Raw genomic sequence first — 5856 nt, 5'->3', positions numbered from 1 at the left:
AATTCATTCCCTGCCTTTCCCCTAGCTTCCCGTGACTGCCGGCACTGAGTGTCGCTTCCAGACTCATCACTCCAATTTCTGCTTCCTTTTTCACATCAACTTCTCTCTGTGCCTCTGGGTCTCAAGTTTCTTGCTTTCTTTTTAAAGGACACTTGCCATTGGATTTGGGCCATTAGATGATCTTATCCTGAGATATCTTAGTGACATCTGCAAATAAGGTCGCATTCACAGGTTCCCAATGTTAGGACTCAGAAATATCTTTTTGGGGAGTTCCACTATTCAACCCACTATAGGTACTATGAAAAGGTAGTGATGAGGATATAAAGTAAATTCTTATAGTATCACAACTTATGAGAGAGTTAATAAAAACTATGTGAAGTAAACAATTATTCCATTTTTACAGATAAAAAATTAAGGCTTATTTAGTTATTAGAAGTGGTAGCTTTCTTACCATAAAGGCATTTTCAATCTCAGTTTTTTGGGAGTTTTGTTGCTGTAGTTTTTTTTTTATCTTAAAGGTATTATTGCATGCAGACTTAGAAAAGCAATTATTGTATTTTTTTTCCTTTGGAAAGGAAAAATTTGTGTTTACCCATCATATGATGGATATCCGTCTCCCCACTCTCTTTTCTAGTCACTTGAGTGTGAGAGATTTCTAACCAGAAATGGAGTCGTTCCTTGTTGTTTTGTCATTGTTGCTTGCTTGGATGATGTTTTGTTTGTTTGTTTTAGAAAAAGGGCAAAACTAACTGGAAAAAATGAGAATCCAGATTCTTTTTATCCCAAGATAAGCACCTCTAAAAAACTGAAATGGACAAATTAAGTGATGATCACATTGTAATTGTTGGGTAGTTTAAGAGATACTGTTACTATTATATTCACGTAGAATCTATGCCATGAACTGGATCCATGGTCCATGTGAGCTTACTCTAGATACGTGAAATCTCCCGAAATTCCGATAGGTACTTGTATACTAGATAATGAGGTAAATTTGCTATGCATTTGAAAATATAGCATATGTTCATACTGTTGCTATAAATAACCTCGGACAAAAAATGTTCTAGATCTAACTGCTAATGTATATTATGTCAATTAATATTATATAGTCATTTATTATATATTTGTTAAATTATATCATTTAATAATTAATAAACCTTATTAAGTATATTTATATATATATGTGTCTGATGACTTTAATCAACTTGAAAGGTTAAATTGATTCTTTTTATAAACCACTGCATACAAAATAAGAAAACAAATTGATTTGCTTATTCAATGAAACAACCCATTGATTGAGTTGTTTAAAAAATGTGCCATTGGAGGTTTACTTGAACTGACCAATCATTAAGGTTTACTGAAAAAAAATATAGGCAATATAGGCAATGGCTTTTATTGCCTTCCAATTCCCACTTTTCCCTGCCTAATTTTACTTTTCTGGCCTCATCTGCCATGTCTTTTCTAAAAGTATCACTTTGTATACCTAATTGAATAACTACTAAATATGCTTATAACTTTTCTAATTGTATTTACTTATTCCTGGAAAACAACCTGCCCACCAAGACTTTTCCTGTCAAACATCGTCAGATGATTCTACAAGGGCTAAATGTGTATCTCTTCCTTGAAGTTTCTCCAATTCCCGTTGCTATAAATAATCTCCCACCATCTTGGTGTTGAAAAGGCATCTCTTTTAAAATGGTTAGACTATAATGGCATCCACGATTGTTGCTTGAAAATACATTCCACCCCTTCTATTACATTGTAAGCTCCTTGAGGATAGAGTAATGTGTAATTCGGGTTTTTGTTCCCTTGCAATAGGAGCTGAAATTATTTCTTAAATAAATGAATGAACACACAGATGAAAATGATACCTGCTATACAGAGTAAAGATAAATTGATCCCTGTCCAGATGGGACAGGTATTTGTACTTACAATCCAAATTGGATTATGTGTAGTCAAACCAAAATCAGCTGCATTGATTTTCTTTTCTTTGGTGGTGAAAATGATCCTTCTAAGTCAAGGTCACTGTTATCTTTCTCTGAAGAAAAGATGCCTATATTGTTAGACTTCCTATAGTCTTACTCTGGAGAATATTTCAACATTTGCTAATTTTAGATAAATTTGAAAAGCCCATGAAATAGCAGAGTTGTGTATGATCATTTGGGAAGTTAAAACATTAGGTCACATCATGCAATAATAAATACTCATACTCAATATGGTTCTGACACAAGTACATGTATACATATATGTGGATTATAGACTTTGAATTTGTGAAATCTCCAACAGTACTATTATTAATGGTTCTTCTAATTTAAGAATTTATAAATATTTAGGAAAAAATAACATCACAATTGTATCAACAAAAAGTTAATGAATTCTGCTTCATCATCAGAAAAACCACTTTACTATCTTGCGAAAGGAAATTCTAAGCAGGGGTGACATGTACTTGTCTTCTACCTGTGGGGTGTTTTTTATTTAGTTGGGACTTCTGGGATTATTATCAAGTTAAATTTAAAAACAAAGGCTCACACGCTTCCAGAATAATCTGTCAGCTATAAATTGTTTGCTGCTAGTGTTTGGATTTCTCAGCAAAATTTCATAAAACTGATGTTTAAGTAGATAAATAAAACAAAATAAAAAGGAGGTCTCACATGTGCTTCCTAATCTATCATAGACCAGCAAGCTGCAAAAAGAATGTAATAGTGATTTTACTGTACTCTGAATAGTTTAAAGTATTCATTTATGTCAAAAAATTATAATAATTTTGAATATTAGCAGAGAATATATGGTTGACAATAAAGTCAGAGTACTAAATTTTTAGGAGATAAAAATGAGTTTATTGGCAGATAACTTCAGGGTATGAAATAAAATATGCATTGCATTTTGATAGTAATTTTGATAGATCTGGGATCTTTTGAAATCCACACTTTTGATTCATGTTCTCTAAATACTTGTGTATTCTCAAGTGCATTTGAGGCTGATACCATATAACTAAATTAGAGTTAAAGAAATGATGATAAAAAGATATGCTACACTGGGAATTGAGATTTATTCAGATCCTTTTGGCAAAACAAGTGTATTTCTTTATGAAAAGAAGAGACCTGGATTATCCTGATTGTTCAGCAAAGCTGGCTTTGCTTAACTTATTTCTATTCCTCTACTCAGTGACAAATTTAAGTGGTATAAAGCCCAGGGTTAGCAGGAGAGTGAAATACACCTCAAGACAAACAGAAAGGTCTTTAAAGATTCTCTCATTTCTTATCTTTTTTTCTTTTAGGACCACATGTCCCCCAACTATTTACCATGGTTCTATTCTTTCAGGAAAATGGGCTCATATTACTTACATTTAATTATCTATATGTTATATGTTATATTGTCTATAATCAGGAAGTCACCAGTTAAGAAAATTTGAATGTTAATATACTAAACTTATTTTGTATGTGGCTCATGTCAAAAACAAGGGTTTTTGGAGTCAAAGTACAGTTTATTTGTATAGATACAGCAATATATACTGCCTTCTAAATCTTAAGGTTTTTTCTGTTCTCTCATTCTTTAAAATATGCTATTTTCACCCTATGTGACATAGAAACTTCAGTCTCTGACCTTCTTAATGTGGTTAAAGTTTAAAAATCCTGAAATGCCTATTAAGCCTCATTATTAATGTAATTGAAAAAGGAGTCAGTACTTAAGAGGAATGAATGCCTAACAAGCACATTTAGTGATACTTTCAAGAGCCTCATCTCCACTTCTCAGCAATGCTTCCTGATTAACAGCAAGACAGATTCTTTTATCCACCTGATAATTTATCTTCTTAAATATGATTGATTAAACAAAAGTTATTTTATTGTGAATATTAGATCTCTTTCTTTTCTCTCAGCCAAATAAAGACTATTGCCAATTGGGAAATGTATAGACTTGAATTAGAATTTCTGCATTATTCTAGAGGCAACAATTAAAATATTTTCTTTCCTAGGAGTTGAAGAGGTCAGACATGATGGATCCAAGACTGGACATTTATAGAAAAATAAGAAAATCAGTTTCTCTTTTTCTCCTATTCTCCTGGCAACAAATGCTATATAAAAACTGCAGACAAACAGGAAAATGACAGCCTTGTTCATTTGTAAATCACCGTTTCTTTTTTTACTCCAACTAATTTTTTTTCCCACAGACCCACAGATTTAAATTTGAGCCTTTCAATTAAAAAGTGTATCTCTACAATCAGTGGAGTTTCAACTCTAACAGGCAGGAATATTTCTATAACAAAATAAACGCTGCATCTGGACAATAATTCTCACACAAATGTGTATTATCTGTGACATGGATGGTAAAAAAATAATCTTGAGTTCATAATTGTCCAAGGCATATAAATTTCTTTTCAAAATTAAAGATAATGTTTTCCCAAGTCTTTACATTTGTATCTCAGTGTGGTCATTATCTTTTGATCATTTTTGTGTGATTGCCCCTGTGATGCAAAAATAGAGTCAATACATATTAAGGGTCTGGCTTAATGTGGAGAAATTTTTGAAAAGATGCCTAGTTTCTCTTGTAAGTTTCAACTAAATCCTGTTTTAAGAGCAAACTTAATTTTATTCCGTAGGTATTTGGAGGGCAGGAACTAAAAGGGAATAGAAATCTGGTACTTCCAGTTAAGGAACTTGTGCATTTCTGATCTAAACTCTTTTTAGAAGTTCTCAAAGGCACTTAATCATTGTGATTGGCTTGATGGTCCTTGCAAGTCACTTTTTTCTTTGACCTGTATGTGAGAAAATCAATAGTCTGCAAGAAGTTAAAAAAAGAGGGAAGAAGGGGGTGGCTTTTAGAAACTGATAAGAATAAAAAGGAAAAAAATCTTTATATGTGTACACATATATATTTTTTAATTTATCATCTTTAAATGATCTAATAAATCTTTTCATTTCTGTGATTACACATGTAAATTTACTATAAATTTACTATATATTTTTTCATTATTCGACTATTTCAAAACAAACATTTTTAGGCACTAGCAAAAGGGCAGTACACTGGGCAAACACATCAACTCAGAAATTTCACCTCATAGGTTCATATTTCCTTAGATATGCCGCCTCAGGCAAGGCAGGATAGTTAACTTCTTTGTGGACCAATCCCTTCACCTATAAAATGAGGGCAATTGTGCACTTGTCTCAGCAAGTTTTAATGAACTTGAATAGGACATGCCATGTAAATATAAGCGAATGTTAGGCATACAGTAAGCCCTTAATATTTGCTACTCTGCTAGCTTTTTAAAAAATCTTCTCTTTCTTATAGTCTTAAATAAATCTATGTACAACTGTGTTGCTTTCCTACAGCTCAACTAAGATAGATGATATTTTCCTCCTAAATTTAAACATTGTATTTTTCTTTCTGGGAAATTAAGGGATTTCTCATCCTGGATTTTGGCTCATACTATATTTCTGGAATACCTTTGGAAATACTCCTTTGAAGATGAGGCTGCTTAGCATGAAAGACAAGGGTGATCCAGCACTAAATATAATGGACAAAAAAAATGTCAGCGCTCTTGACGAGGATCTTGGATAAACCAGTTCATTTCCCCATGCCTTAATTTTTCCCATCTGTCAGCTACGATTTTCCATCTTGTCTCAGGAGCTGGAAGATGAGGGTAAAAAATGGTTTGTGATTTATTATGAGCCATAGAAACTAGAAGCTACAGTATTGGTCAACATATCATGAGCTACCAGAGAAATCTTTAAAGAACTTCACACTGAAATGATAGGTAGGATTCATTTAGGGAAAGGTAATTGAGTTATAAGACTTGCATGTTTGAAAATAAATATCAGTAATTGGTATCTTAGTAGTAGTCATGATGATATTATAGTCAAA

This window comes from Manis javanica, chromosome 2 (genome assembly GCF_040802235.1).
Source record: "Manis javanica isolate MJ-LG chromosome 2, MJ_LKY, whole genome shotgun sequence".
NCBI classification, from domain to species: Eukaryota; Metazoa; Chordata; class Mammalia; order Pholidota; family Manidae; genus Manis; species Manis javanica.
Note: the sequence above shows the minus strand (reverse complement) of the source record.